At 40.6% G+C, this 16,876-nt stretch overlaps 1 protein-coding gene across 1 annotated transcript in view; it reads right to left on the minus strand.

The window, feature by feature from the left end:
• LOC134577097 (CD82 antigen-like) overlaps positions 1 to 9,282 on the minus strand; it is a 141,717-nt gene extending 132,435 nt beyond the window's left edge. The window contains exon 1 of the mRNA XM_063435752.1: positions 9,195 to 9,282. The gene's annotated coding sequence lies outside the window, so the exon portion shown is untranslated. The remainder of the gene's footprint in view (positions 1 to 9,194) is intronic.
• Positions 9,283 to 16,876: the final 7,594 nt, after the last annotated feature.

The following is a 16,876-nucleotide window of genomic DNA, read 5'->3' on the forward strand; positions in this document are numbered from 1 at the left end:
GATAGTCGACTAAGGAGAAGAATGAAATAATTAAATTAAATTAAATTAAATAAGTGGTGAGGTGGGTGGAATGACCTGAAATGGAAGGGCCAAGGTAAGAGGGGGCAAGGTTTGTTTTTTTAGGACAAACTCCTCCCACAAATACAGGCCTTTGGCCTTAAACATATGAACAATTTCAAAAAGGAATATACCATGAAGAAATTCAGGTTAACATAGCCACAACAAAAAATTATATCAATGATGAGACAAGAACCAAGAGACGCCTATTCTATGCTGGGTTCAGGGCCAATGTCATGTTAATCCTAATTTGGAAAACACTGCCATTTTGTAAAAGAAATTTCATTGGGAGTTTAAAACGCACCGCTAGCGACAGCCACTAGAGGCACTTCTGCTACAATAACCGAGTTAGACTTGGTTATTCAATCAATGCTTCTCATACAGAGCATTTGATTTGCGCAGTGTTGCAATTTGCTGTGTATGCACAGTAGTCTCCCAATACTTCCCTATAGAGAAGCATTGGATTAGAGGAGACCATCAAGGGGCAGGATATAAGGTAAGTAAATCTTACCTTTTAAACCGTTTTAAATGCTCACAGGGTGGCAAGGCACCTATATAGCAAGGAGAACACTATAGAGTTATAGTGTTCCTTTAAGATCTACAAAACTACATTTGTAGTGTTCCTATAAGACCTTGAAAACTGGCAGGTATTCCATGTGTAGAATATGGAAAATAGAAACCCTTATGTTAACAATTTTTCCATTCTTACGGTTATTTTATTACCAAAATGCGATGTTATCAGCATATTTACCTGTATATTTCTATATATAAAGAATGTCCAAAGCAAGGTAGCATTGTTTTGTTAATTTAAGATGTACTTTGTTTCAGATTTGGGAGACGTCATGAAATATAGTATTATATTATTATTATTATTAGGGTAAATGACAAAGCCATTCTAACATTTCCAGGAAGGTAATAAATAGTTTTAAACAGCTGGTCTCTGTAAACTTCACAAATTCTCCTTTGTTTCAAGTGAGGTGTTTCCTCTTCAATATCTGTACATTTTTCCACTTCAAACTATAAAGAATAACTTCCTGAATGTGCTATATGACATAATGTCTCTCTTTTGTGATATAGGTTTTTATTTTAGTTTTGATTGGTTTTACAATATTTTTTGAAATCTCAGTTGACACTAAAATAGAGCGGGAATCATAAAAAAGACCATGTCAGTCTCTTCACGATGTTTATTCCTTTCTCACTCTAATCTCCATCAATCTCCATCATTCTCCCCCTCTTCGTGTCACTTACATTCCCTTACAATCACACGTACGCTCCTTGCCATCTTACAGACTCCCCAAGTCTTTCCAGTATCCACCATTTTTTATTCTTCCGCTCCCTCTTGTGCTTTTTAGTCCTTGTTTTTCTTTTGCTATTCGTGTCTTTCTTATAATCTCCAGATATCTTTATGGGCCCCCTTTTCTTCTATTTTATGTCCCACTATTTCCCTTGGGCACTACAAGAGTGGTTGTTAACTTCCTTTTATGAACCTCACTGTCCTTCTCGTACTTTGTGTTCATTCAGTCCTCAAGGTCCATGTTGAGTCAGGCTATGCTTTCTGTGGTTCCTTTTTGTCCTTGTTTTATCCACATCATGTTTTTCTTGGTCCCTCTGTACTAGTAGGTCACCTGTGTCTTTCTTATTCCCTCAACTATTCTGTGTTTCTTATTGAGCCATAACTCTTGTTGTCAGCCTGCTCACAGTGGGACAATCATTTTGAAACCTGGACCCATTCTGCTAAAGAATCAGTGATTTTACAGGTCTCCCAAAAATGTATCTTCTTTCAGCTCTGTACCATCAGTAGTTGACCAGTTCTGGTTACTTTTCACATTAGTTCTCACTATTAATGCAACATATAACACAAAACCTGATAGGATTTGGGGCTTATGAGCATCCCATTTGTTTCTAAAGATCATTGTGAGCTAAAGTACATCAATTCAAGAACAATGCCCTATACCGAGATAATTTCTTACAAGGCCTTTATAATCCTCTTAAAAGCCAAATACAATGTGCTCTCTAATCATATTTGCAAAGGCTGGACTTGAACATCACTGATATCAATGAGTTAAACCTTACCATGTCTTTAATCTTGTTTTGGATACGTTATTTAAAGGGTTACTCCAGCCTTTTTGGGGTGGGTGGAGGGGAAAGGGTGAGATATTTCCTATTGGGCACTACTCAGGTCCTCCCTCCAACATGCAAAAAAAAGTATTTTACGCTACCATGCATACCCCATACCGTTTTGCAGGCAATTAAGGGAATAGGGCTCAACACCACACTGAGTCTTCATTGAATATTTTTCTACCAATCTACTTCCTTAATACTTCCCTTACCTTTTGTATCATTTTACCCTACTCCCTCTAGCATGAAGCTCATTGAGCAGGGCCTTCGACCCCTATGTTCCTGTGCATCAAACTTGTCTGGTTACAATTAAATTTTTGTTAGTCCAACCATTGTAAAGCGCTATGGAATTTGTTTGCGCTATATAAATATAATAATAATAATAATAATAATAATAATAAGTGAGGGAGGGAGGCGGAAGAAAAAAAAGCAGGCTCTTCCTGCAAGAGAGAAGCAGATTACGTCTGTCGCCAGCATGCCGTGGATGTATTTTATGCACAGAAGTGACATTAGCCAGTCTGGAGTTCCCAGCTTCCAAAATCACATGTGCTGTGGGTGCAATTAGCCCCCAGCACACAAGTGCAGATTACACTATATGTGCAGTGTTTCAAGAATAAACGCTCCACATACAGACTCCTAGCACTTGAGTGGTCATGGTGGTTGGAGTAGCCCTTTAACAAACAAGGAAAGGACCCCAAAACTTCTCAATTCAATTTAGAACAAATAAAAAACGAACATCTGTTCTCTTAATATATTTATTAGACATTTCCAACACAGTTTTTTATCCTTTTGTATGTAGACTCGCTGGTAGTTTCTACTAAACATTTACACATCTGGACAAGAAGAGAGCATTTTAGATGGAAACTGGGTACTATCAAATGCCTAAACAGCTGACTATACATTAAACATACATTTACAGAAACTGGTGGTGTATATATGTTTTGAGAATTGTGATACAAACACAAAATAAAGACAAATAAAGATAGATAAAAGAGCATTGTGTTCATTCACAAACACACGTGTAAATGTTTCCAAACAGTGTGTAATTTCAGTTATTTAACATTCAACTGGGGAGATTTATCAAAGGGTTCTGTTCTATAAAGTGGTGCAAAAATATAAAAGGGGAGGAGTCACCAATTAAATGTGCCTGCTGATTCCACTGGTTTCCATGGTGATTGCTCCACTTTTTAGAGCAGAAAACATTGAAAAAAACACATTGGATGAAATAGTTTTCTTTTGCTTTATTTGTTTCCTGATTACATTTTCATCAAAAAATTTTCAACCAGCCAGATGAAAACCTAAATTGTGTATTTATTAAAGCGACACTATAGTTACCAGAACAGCTTAATCCCTTCAGGCATTTTCATGTAAACACTGCCTTTTCAGAGAAAAGGCAGTGTTTACATTGCCCCTAGGGACACCTCGAAGTGGCCACTCCTCAGATGGCCACTGGAGGGGCTTCCTGGGTCAGGGCTGCACAGTAAGCAGCCCTGCCGTTCAGCGTCTCCACGCTCTGCATGGAGACGGTGAATTTAACTCATAGAGATGCATTATTTCAATGCATCTCTATGAGGAGGTCCTGATTGGCCAAAACAGCATTTGGCCCCGCCCTGTGATGATTTTAGCCAATCCTTTTGATGATGTCACAAGAGATGCGGAGCCAGCACTGGCTGGAAATAAGGTGAGTTTTAAACTTTTATAGGGGGGCTGAGGAGGGGCAAGCCACCTAAATGGTGGATTAAACACTATAGGGTCAGGAATACATGTTTGTGTTCCTGACCCTATAGTGATCCTTTAAACAGGGAATTGTGTAAAATGTATCAGCTAACTATACTTGCTAGCTCAAAATGGTCAGGTTCGAAAAATAGCATAGCTTGAGAATTTTAGGTTTTTTTTTTTCATTTGAACTATTTTTACCAAAATTTGACATTTTCCATGATTTCTTGTTTAGTGAATTACAGTACTCCAATATCCAGTTAGCGCATGATAGCCATAATATAGGATTTGCAAAAGGTACAATATGCTTTTATTAAAAAATGAATGAAACATACATTTTTGCCATGGTTTTCATATATTGGGACAGAATGTCATAGTTTATTATCAATTATAATTTTAAGATAAAGAGAAAAGTATGTGGTCCAAAAAATATTTTGTCTTTGAGTAAAATCCTTTGTATTTGTATCAGAGGCCTAGTGGATAAATTGCATTTGCACAAGACTATATATTTAAATAGGATGTATTTCAGCACAAGAAGAAGCGTATGAGTAGCAGGCACCGCACAATCAGTGGGTGGAATGTTAGCGTGCACAATTCGCCAATCGCGCCTGTTTTCAATCACGTCCACTTTGAACAATATAGTTCAAAGCAAATGATACAGGAAACCATGCTAGTTGTCTCATTGACAATCAGGAAGGTATGAAAAATATATTATAACTAAAAGTGTATAAAATTTATTTTCAAGTCAAACTTTTCATAAAGAAATACTGCAGAGACCAGCGAGATGAAGTGCTTTTGGTGCATGAGCTGTTCCTTGAAAATTACATCTCAACACATAATAGCTTAATACACGTCAGTTTTCCAAATTTTCTTTTTGACGGTAAAATTGCACATCTGCTCAGAGGGTGACAGTGGTGCGGAATAACTCAACTGATATTAATATATAGCACCTTTTTGTTGACACCAGATCCCCCTGTGAAGGTGCTCTGGGCACTTTGTTGTAATTTAGAATTTTTAGTGTAAAGTTCACTAAATGTTTTATGGACTGTGGTCCTGAGAACATAAGATGTAATTTAACTTGTCATTGATAAAGTGCTCAGCTCAGCAGCTGAGAAATTTTAAAGGGGCTCCACCACAAACAGACAAAACCGTCTTGTTTTTACTGTGAAGACAAAAATTTACAAAAGAGGAAATAGTGGTAGTGGGGGAGATTTGAAGGGTAACATCACTTAAGGCCCTAGACAGGGCCGGATTAACATAGAGGCTAATGAATCTGCAGTTCCAGGCCCATGCAAGGCCCATTAATTTAATATATATATATATATATATATATATATATATATATATAAAAGGGACACTATAGTCACCAAAACAATTTTAGCTTAATTAAGCAGTTTGGTGTATAGAACATGCCCCCGGCAGTCTCACTGCTCAATCCTCTGCCATTTAGGAGTTAAATCACTTGGTTTATGAACCCTAGTCACACCTCCCTGCATGTGACTTGCACAGGCTCACTAAACACTTCCTATAAAGAGTCGTCTACAGTTTATTCTTCCTTTATTGCAAGTTCTGTTTAATTTAGATTTTCTTATCCACTGCTATGTTAATAGATTGCATACAGTCTCCTGTATGTGATTAAAGTTCAATTTACAGCGAAAGAGATACAATTGTTTAAGGTAAATTACATCTGATTGAAAGACAATTTTTTTTTTCATGCAGGCTCTGTCAATCATAGCCAGGAGGTGTGACAAGGGCTGCATAAACAGAAAAAAAGTGATTTAACTCCTAAATGGCAGAGAATTGAGCAGTGAAACCTGAGAGGCATGATCTATACACTGCAACTGCTTCATTAAGCTAAAGTTGTTTAGGTGACTAGTGTTCCTTTAATTTTGTTCAGTTATTTTTTTTTTTTTTTTACTACTCTTCACCTGCTCTTGCTTAAGTATGGAGACCTAAGAGGGATGTAGGGGAATAAAACTGGTGTGGACTGGCTGACAATTAAATTAGTTCAGGTAAAGCTGACTTTGTGCACTTTGCGAATGCTTTTGCTGCTTCAGTCTCTCCAACACTGTGGCATGTTCACTACATACACTATTTCTCTGTCCCAGACTGTATACCAGGAGCTTCTGCCTGCTAGTAAGAAGGTAAGGAGACAAGTGGACCAGCGAGTGCTAGGGGAGAGTCCTTAGAGCTGGCGCATCATTAGAAGCATTTGTGCCAAGCTCAGGGTTCTGTCTGCACAGTATGCCCTTGGCTGGTCATCCTGCATGATTGGCAGGCAGCCTGACGTGCATTTATAACAGGCTAATTATCTAATTCTTTGCGCAGACATGCACCCTTTTTGGGCATGTTTGTCCCTTTGGGCGGTTCTGGTTAAGTGATTCACATCAGTGGCCCACCCTCTTACCCCGCCCACTGAAATCCAGCTTCACCGGACACTGCTGTTAGGTGGTATGGAATTACTTGAAAGATGAAAGCGAGAGATTAGCACATAGGGTATATGTTTTCTTAAAGCTATATCCTATGTTTCCCTCCAGCACCACCTCCACCAGATACAGACGCTTAGGAGGTATAACTGTTTTAGTGCGCTACGTAATTTGTTGGCGCTATACAAATGCCAATAATAAATCATTTTTAAAAAGTGTTTTCTGTCGATAAGATTCTGTAATTATGCCCATCATAATTGTCAGTACCAGGACCAATGGACTCTTAATCCGTCCCTGGCACTACACCAGGGGTAGAAAACCTTTGGCACTCTAGAGGTTGTGGACTACATCTCTTATAATGCTCTTAAAGCCATATTGCTGGTATAGCATCATGGGACATGCAGTCTACAACATCCAGAGTGCTGAGGATTGCCTAACTATTGTGGACTATGTCTCATAGTGCTGAGCAAGCCAAAAAAACACTTGGGTTCTGCTGTCATCACAGACCGCAGTCGGCGGAGTGCCAGTAATTATCCATTAAAGATCTCCAGACCTGCAGACTATGGTTGGACCTGCAAACTCTGAAGGCACATCTAGGTTTGCTTATTCTTCAAGCATGTGGGATTCTAAGAACTAATACAAGTTAGCAAGTTTTAGACCAGCAGTTTACTGTAATTTAAGAGAAATCATGATTCCATAACTTAAAAAACATTATTTTGTTTACAAATCAAAAATCATTTTCTATTGATAGGGGGTGCTTGAAGGAGCTGCTTTGTGGGTGTACTTGTGGAAGGAAAAATTAGAATTGAAGAACAGTCCCAGTGTAATAAATGACTCTATTACTTTCACTTGGGAATAGATTATTCTGAAAATATGATGTGACCCACTTTCCAGTATAAATTAATGGTGAGTTAATAGACTGAGCCAGTCTGTTAGCAGTTTATTCAAAAAAACAGGGAATTTGTAAATGATTTTTTAACTTCAGACTAAGATGGATGATTTACTGAAAAACTCAGTTAGCAGTAAGTTTTTTTTCCAGGTTTCGTACAGCAATTACCAGCTCTCAAACCTACACTATCTCTACCCTTTAGTAATGAAACATTTTTCCAGAAGTTATTTGTTGGTTAATAAGAGTGCCTAAATAAATTATGTGTGTCCTTTTGTCAAATACACAAAGTGCATTAAATTACACAATCAAATGATTAGCCAAACCCTATCCTCATCTGTTGTACACACAGTACAAATTCTTACATACATCACAATCTGAACAAAGCAGAAAAAAAGGGGAAAAACTGAATTAATTACCACCATAGCCACCATTAACCTCCCAAGGGACATGCCCATACCACTAAAACCTTTGGCATTTATAGGGTTAAATTCAGTCACAAAGGATGTCACAGTGCCTATTGAGAATGTCATGGCAAGAGTTCACTAGTTATCATGTCATCTTCACAATGAGGTTAATCATCAAGTTCTTAGAAATATAATTTCCTCTGAGTGTAACAACAAACTGAGCAGTGAGAAAATCCCCATTAGCGATTACTTAGAGAGAGATATCCCTGCTCACAAAGTAATCCTCAATGGATAGTGGTTGTGCCAGCAAATCATTGTGTCCTATGGCTCTCTTGTCTTATTCCACATTCTGTACAGAAATGCATTGTTAGGAGAAACTAAAATGCTTTAAATACATTATAAAACACAAGCTGTGAAGCACTTAACCAGCAAAACCACAAATCAGTCAAATACACATCAATCAAAAAGGGTCAAGAGGTTATTGTGAATTATAAGAATATGAAATAGCCTGTTTCACGTTTAAGAGCATAATTTAGTATTATGTTAATGCAAAAAATGTATATTTTTACTATGCAAGGACACTATAATACATATTCAGAATGTAAGGTCTATGGAGCAAACACATTGAAGTATAGCACACAATATGATATAACATGCACTATGTACTTCTATACCTTTCCTTTACTGTAATGTAACATGTGCAGTGCTAAGTATACCTGTGGTGGAATTACTTACTATACACCTATTCATATGTATATGCTCACATGTATATTCACTATTTGCAATTCAAAAGTCTATATCTTCTTAAACACACAGGGGTTTAATTACTAAACAAAAAAATTGTGCAAACTTGACAGGAAATTGCCAAATAAAAAAAAAAAAAAAAAAGAAAGAAAAGAGAACTTTTAAAAAAAAAAAGCTTTGTTGAATATTTCCCCAGCTTTGGCTACCCTGGCTTAAAATGTGTCTTTAAATATTCTCCAGGACCTCCGGTACCCCCTACTGACATTTCATAATTTACATTAATTAATTTGAATGCTGCCAAAATACAGTAACCCATGATTAATGCAATATTCTCAAACAACAAATGTTTAACTCTTTCTGTGGCAGATCCATTTTCTAATCAATGGGTTAACTAGCAGTCAATGAATGGGTTAAGCCCATAGCAGGATTAAACATTGACAGGTCACATACATGCTTTGAAGAGTTAGCATTTACCTCCAAGGGAACTAATGCATCCTACAGCAATAGAGAAATGTAAAACCATTTACTCACCAGCCCCAAAGAAAACTGCTTGTTCCTTGTAACAAAAGGTAACTGAGAAGGGCTAGCTTGGGCAAAGCTACAGCTGCTACAGTGTTCAGAGCAAAGTTTCAAACTTCACCCTGTGCTGGCTCACTCTGCTAAACTACTTTCAGTTCGCTATGGCTGGGGTGGGGAAATGCAAGTCTGGGCGGAACTAGAGAAATGAACATTTTTTTCCCATTAATTTCCTTTAAGGTGGTCTGTTTCACAAGGGGTTATGTGTGACAGACAGTCACATTTTCTGTTAGTGTATCTGATGATGCAAGGAACGAGACTCACACAATGGAAGAAATGTAACCTTGATGCTCATTTTGTTAACGTCAGATAACAAGGCTGTGTGAACCCTATTTCGTTTCAGTTGTTCTAGAGTACAACTCTCATCATGCTCAGGGTGCGTCTTCCTAAGTATAGTAGAGCTCCTCTGCCTCGTTCATTGGTTTGTGCAAGGGCCAGGGGTGTGGGAATGGTCACCTATTGCTCTCCCTGCCCCCCATGTAGGTACCTACCTGTGGCATTTTGAGATAAATAAAGTAATCATGACACCGTTTTTGCAAACAGCTGGTTATCACTACAGCAAATATTTGGCTTGTCCTGAAGCTTGTTTTTCATTTAGTGGTTTAGAAGTCATTTAAAACAAATGCAGTTTAAACATAAAGGGTTACTCCAGCCACTATGGTCATTTCAGTGATATGAAGTGGTCATGGTGTTAGGAGTGTGTAGGTGTGCAGTGTTTCTGCTTGATACAGAGATATTTGGACTAGTGTGCTGGGGTTGGTTACACCCTTGGCACAAATGAATTTGTCAATTACAAAATATGATCACTCTGGCCCCGGCATCACTAAATGGCGCGCGAGGGAGCAGAGCAAGAAGATCCGAGCAACCCAACACTGGACCCCATAGACAGAAACCACACTAGACTCCAGGGACAGGATCCACAGTGGACCCCAAGGACAGGATCCACACTGGACCGCAGGTAAATAATCCACTCCAGCTTTTCCAAAGGTAGGGAGGCTGGATTACCTTAAATAAAAAAAGAAACAACAATTTGTGTGTATGGTAAAACATTTGTGACTGTGAGAGTGCCAGTATCAGTGTCTTTCAGTGAGTGTGCCCGTCAATTAGTGTGTGTGTCTGTCAGTGAATATGTGTGTCAGTGTGTTTGTGCTGTCACAGTGTGTGTGTCTGTCAGTGAGTGTGTATGTGTCTGTCAGTGAGTGTTTGTGTCTACGAGCTAGTGTGTCAAATCAGTGAGAATATGTTTATCTGTGAGTATGTGTGTCAAATCAGTGAGCATGTGTGTGTGACTGTCAGTGAATGTGTGTGTCTGTCAGTGTGTCATATCAGTGAGGGTGTGTGTATGTCAGTGAAAGTGTCTGTTTAAACAGTGTATGTGCCAATGACTGTGTGTCTGCCATTGAGTGTATGTCAGTGTATGAATCAGTGAGGGTGTGTGTCTGTCAGCCAAAATGTGTGTTGGTCTTATACAGGAAGAGGTGCAGCTTTGACAGGACGAGGTGAGGCAAATTTAGATTAGGCAAGTTTAGTCATTCCTTTTAGAGTTTAGTGCAGCACAAAACAAAATACACAACTGGCTGTAGTAGTTATGGTTGCAGCCCATATTATTGACACATGTAATTATGAAGCAATGGAGGGAGGGGAACAGGTGTGAGAGGGTCACCATGTGGGTGTTTCAATTACATAATTTAGGACACTATTAATACTCGTGACAATTCCATGTCATAATGGTGTCCCTGCGCACCTTTGCATAACATTTAAAAATTAGGACTGTCCTTTAAGATTCGAGACTGTTGGCAAGTATTTCATCAGTCTTATAAGGTCAATATAGTTTTTGGTGAAATACTTGAAGCTGACTAAGCTGACTGCTGCAAAAGTCATTTAGTCTAAAATATAAATTATGTTTTTAACTCATGTTTGTTTCACTGAATAAGTTCAACTGGTAGTACAGTGTGAACACGGATATTGTTACGGATACTGCTGCGTGGTAGTCATCACTCATGTATATTTTACTAATGTGTAGATTTATTCCCATCCACTAATCGGATCATGTAAAACAAAATAATGCTGGTAGTCCAACAGTCCAAAAATAATAATTAATAAAATAATAATATTTATTATTGTACAATAATTACAAAGACTGGTAGGAAACTACTATAGCTCTGTAGCCAAACTAATCTCTCTAAATGGAGGTAACCCAATGAGAAATATCAGAAGAACAGAGTTCTTGGCCAAACAGCTGAGAGGCACCAAAGAACTAAAGAGAGATAAGTCACAAATAAAAATAAAACAACTTTTATTAATCATCTAGGAGCGCTAAAAAGCAGTCATAACGTACGTGCCAATGCCCAAACTGTATATGTTTAGACAGAAAAACAGCCCACCTTACTAGGTAAAAGGAACCTCGCACGATATATATACCACTGTTAAGGCAATATGTCACACAAGCAAAATTGAAGAATAATCAGATCATTGCACAAGGTAAACACACCTGGGGGATTAAACTATTCCAAACCAATATCCACCTATGTGGAGACGAGTATGGAGTATGGTGACCCCTACTTACCTTTTACCTATTTACATCGGCACCGCAGATAAATCCACAAGTACCTACCAAATCCTATTGACCCTAATTCAAGGGGGGGGGGGGGATCATATATTCAAAGAAAGGAAAAACTGTGCCCCCCCCCCCCATAGGGAATAAACAAAACAATAGTGCAGGCTAAAGTTGCCTGATGCACATTTCGGTATTAACACGCTGTCATCAGGGGCATAAACCCCAAAATAGCACTAATAACACAAGTTCCGCCCATAAATTGTCGTTCAGATTAAGGCTTCATAGCTCCAATCCAATGAAGTGTTGCAAAGAGGCTCCTCCCCTTGTGTGACGCGCTTTGTCCAATAAGCTTCTACCGACCAGGTCGGCAGTACAGGGCCAGCTTATTGGCTAAAAGTTTTAGCTACTTGCGCTCTGCCAATGAGCTAAGCCCTGCGCTACCAAGCTTATGTCAGGAAGAGAGCTTCAGGTCCCAGAAGAGGAAGGGAGCAGTGTCTAGCAGATCCCGTTCTAAAACAGTTTGACTACAAACACTGATGGGGCACCTGGGCCATCCTACCTACAGCAATCTGTAGTGGTTATGGTGCATGAAGTTTTCCTTTAAAGTCATTCATTTTAAAAAAACAAACCATGCTCGGTACAATCCACCATTTTACTGAAGTTATAGCAGACATTTTCCAGGATTATTCTCCCATTTATAACACTCCCAGATCAAAAATACTGTCCTCAGTGATACATCTGCTTATCTCATTAAAACCTTCTAGAATAGATGAAGGTAAAGACAGGGACGGTGCGTCCATAAGGCAACCGTCTTAGGGCGCCAGAGCAGGTGGCGCATAATTCGGAATCTCCTGCTTCTCGGGACTCACATTTGTCAAATCCCTGCCACCTACCTAAGTCTCCCTGCAGCCTGTATACAGCAGCTTGGCAGTGAAGTCGGCTAGTCTCTACTGATGATGTCAGGAGGAGGGCATAACTTCCACTGCTCTTCCCCCAGACTCCCTAGCGGACAAGACTCTACCTCCAGATCCTGTCCTGTTCTACCCGACCACCAGGGATAAGGTTTCACCCACCATTGCCCAAGGTAAGCCTCAGGGAGGGGGGAATATACACTTTAGTTTGGTTTTTTTAATCAGTTTTTTTTTTTTTTTTTTAAAGCAGCCCCTATCACCCAACCAAAACCACTACCAGTACACCTCCTGAGATTTGGTTCTGCATCCACCCTTCTGTATGCCTGTGTCTGTATGTCTCTGTATGCCTTGTTCTATGTCTGCATATCTCTGTATAACTGTGTCTGTATGTCTCTGTCTGACAATGTCTGCATGTCTCTGTATGACTGTATGTCTATGTTTGTATGACAGTGAACCTGTATGTACAGACTGTATCACTGTGGGCCTATATTACTGTGTTTGATTGTGTGCCTGTATATCTTTGTGACTGTGTGCCTGAATAACAGTGTAAATTTGCTATCTCCTCAAAATAACGCAACACACAGCCATTAATGTTTAAACCATTGGCAACAAAAGTGAGTACACCCCTAAGTGGAAGGGGCCCAAAGTGTCAATATTTTGTGTGGCCACCATTATTTTCCAGCACTGTCTTAACCCTCATGGGGATGGAGTTCACCAGAGCTTCACAGGTTGCCACTGGAGTTCTCTCCTACTCCTATATGACGACATCACGGAGCTGGTGGATGTTAGAGACCTTGCGCTCCCCCACCTTCCATTTGAGGATGCCCCACAGATGCTCAATAGGGTTTAGGTCTAGAAACATGCTTGGCCAGTCCATCACCTTTACCTTCAGCTTCTTTAGCAAGGCAGTGGTCGTCTTGGAGGTGTGTTTGGGGTTGTTATCATGTTGGAATACTGCCCTGCGGCCCAGTCTCCGATGGGAGGGGATCATGCTCTGCTTCACTATGTCACAGTACATGTTGGCATTCAATTCATGGTTCCCTCAGTGAACTGTAGCTCCCCAGTGCGGGCAGCACTCATGCAGGCCTAGACCATGACACCCCCACCACCATGCTTGAGTGTAGGCAAGACACACTTGTCTTTGTACTCCTCACCTGGTTGCCGCCACACACATGCTTGACACAATCTGAACCAAATAGGTTTATCTTGGTCTCATCGGACCACAGGACATGGTTCCATTAATCCATGTCCTTAGTCTGCTTGTCTTCAGCAAACTGTTTGCTGGCTTTCTTGTGCATCATCTGTAAAAGAGGCTTCCTCACGGGATGACAGCCATGCAGACCACTTTAACCCCTTAAGGACACATGACATGTGTGACATGTCATGATTCCCTTTTCTTCCAGAAGTTTGGTCCTTAAGGGGTTAATGCAGTGTGTGGCGTATGGTCTGAGCACTGACAGGCTGACCCCCCCACCCCTTCAACCTCTGCAGCAATGCTGGCAGCACTCATACATCAATTTCCCAAAGACAACCTCTGGATATGGCGCTGAGCACATGCACTCAACTTCTTTAATCGGCCATGGCGAGGCCTGTTCTGAGTGGGACCTGTTTTGTGAAACCACTGTATGGTCTTGCCCACCGTGCTGCAGCTCAGTTTCAGGGTCTTGGCAATCTTCTTATAGCCTAGGCCATCTTTATGTAGAGCAACAATTCTTATTTTTAGATCCTCAGAGAGTTCTTTGAGATGCCATGTTGAACTTCCAGTTACCAGTATGAGAGAGTGTGAGAGTGATAACACTAAATTTCACACACCTGCCCCCAAGGGCCAGATTAAGAGCCCAGTGGGCCTGGTGCTGATAATTATGAAGGGGCTTAATTTCAAAATCTTATCGATCAGAAACACTAAAACAGTCCTACCTTCCAAGTGTCGTGTATCTGATGGAGATGGTGCTGGAGGGAAACTCATAGGATGCAGCTATGAGAAAACACATACCCTATGCTAATCTCACGCTTTCATATTTTAAGTAAATCCATAGTGTCTGTGTCCCCATGTCTCCCAGTGTCCCCATGTCACTAGGACACTAGGGGACATTGGGACACTGGGAGACATGGGGACACTGAGATACTAGGGAACACTGGGAGAACTGGGGACACTGAGACACTTGAGGACACTGGGAAACATGGAGACATGGGGACACTGGGTAACATTGAGACATGAGGGGACACTGGGAGACATGGGGCACTGAGACACTGTGATACATAGGGAAAACTGGAGACTTTATAAAGACCTGGGTACGGGTCGAAACGTTGCGGTGTCTAATAAACCTGCTTAAATCTATCACAGTGAATGCCTGAGATTTTTTATTTTATACTAGGGGACACTGAGACACTGGGAGACATGGGGAGACTGGGAGACATTGGGACACTGAGACACTGGGAGACTAGGAAACACTGAGACACTGGGAGACATGGGGACACTGAGATACTAGGGACACTGGCTGTGAGACATGGGGACACTGAGATACTAGGGACACTGGCTGGGAGACATGGGAACACTGGGAGTGCCCATTGTCTCCCAGGTTTCTAAGTCACCCAGTGTCCCCATGTCTACCTGTGTCCCCATGTCTCTCAGTGTCCCCTAGTGTTTGTATCCCCATGTCTCCCAGTGTCCCCATGTCACTAGGACACATGGGGACACTTAGAGATATCGGGACACTGTGAGACATGGGGACACTGAGACACTAGGGGACACTGGGAGAGACATGGGGAGACCGAGATACATGGGGACACTGAGAGACTAGGGGACTCTGGGAGACTAGGGACACAGACACTAGGGACACTGACAGACACCAGGGACACTGGGAGACATGGGGACACTGTGTCCCTAGTGTCTCAGGATCCTCATTTCCCCCAATGTCTCAGTGTCCCCAAGTCTCTCACTGTCCCCATGTCTCAAAGTTTCCCCTAGTGTCTCAGTGTCCCCAGGTCTCCAAGTGCCCCCTAGTGTCTCAGTGTCACCAACTGTCCCTGTCTCCCAGTGTCCCCAAGACTCTCACCGTCCCCATCTCTCACAGTTTCCCCTAGTGTCTGTGTCCTTAGGTCTCCCAGTATCTAGTATCTAGTATCTCAGTGTTCCCAAGTGTCCCTATGTCTCCCAGTGTCCCCTAGTGTCTGAGAGCCCCCATGTATCACAGTTTCCCTTAGTGTCTGTGTCCCCATGTTTCCCTGCAGCCTTTCCCCCACCCCTCACTTACCTGAGCTATTGGCTGCAGGCTCTGAGCTGCTGTCTGGACTATCTGTGCAGAGAAACGCGTAGATGACCTATTCTGGCAGGATTGTCTTTTTTGAATAGAGAGAACCAATACGACAGGACTTGTCAGCCGGTGTCTCTGCATTGAGATCGGTTCGAGTGCACAGGACCGATCAGCACATTTCCATCAGCGGAGCAGTTAACAACCACAAACCGGCGAGTACACCGTATTGTACCAATGCTTTGTTAGTGACACTTAGAAATAACTCTCATCACATTGTCCTGTAAGAGTTTTTATGTAGGGGGATTTTATGCATGGGAAATAAATTGTTAAATTTTTACACTATGTCAGTATCCTTTTTGATTTAAGGTTGGATACAATATCACAGCAGACAATACTGAACACAGCCACAGAGGATACAGGCTATGTCCCAACCGTCAAAATTCCCCTTACAACATGGAGATATCCTTAACTAATATTGATTTTGGACATATTTCTACTGGATATTGACTCTGGGACATTTCATCTATAGTATTTATCATTATATTGAGAGATTAAGAATTTTTCTAAATAAGGGATTATCTGCTAAGCGCCGATACCAATGTTATTTTTTTTTCATTAAAATATTTCTTACACCACTGTGTCCGTCATTTTATGTTTCATTTCCACTTTGGTTCTTTTATTTATTTATTTTTTTCTAATTTCTTGCTCCCAATATATAAAAGTAGAATTGCAAAAGTGTTCCTATATCAGACATTGTTCTGCCATTGTAAGAGTGGCAGATTTTCTTTTTTTTTTTTTTTTTATTCTTTATTTTTGCACACGATAGGGAATGCAAGAGTAATACAACTTGTAGGCTTGCGCAGAAGCCCAAATATACAAGAACATACATTGAAATACAAATATAACTCTTTTAGCACATACGACAAGCCACTTTATGCATTCTGTATCACTTGCCCCCCATCGAGGGTTTTCGTTTTTATAGCAACCTCAGTTAAGTTCCTTACTGTTGCATAGAAGAGACATAGCGAAAAACAGGGCTATGATGAAACTTGTGCAGTAGTATACAGTGTTAAATAACCTCTTCCAGAGCTCAAATTAAAGATCAATCCTACAGGTAATCTCCCTCTGGAATTCTAGACTACCCGCCTCTCTCCACATATGTTGTATTACTAGACAGGTCCTGTACCCCGAGCAATAGCTTTAAGACTACCCAAAGTAGGATGA

Source organism: Pelobates fuscus, chromosome 11 (assembly GCF_036172605.1).
Source record: "Pelobates fuscus isolate aPelFus1 chromosome 11, aPelFus1.pri, whole genome shotgun sequence".
Taxonomy (NCBI): Eukaryota; Metazoa; Chordata; class Amphibia; order Anura; family Pelobatidae; genus Pelobates; species Pelobates fuscus.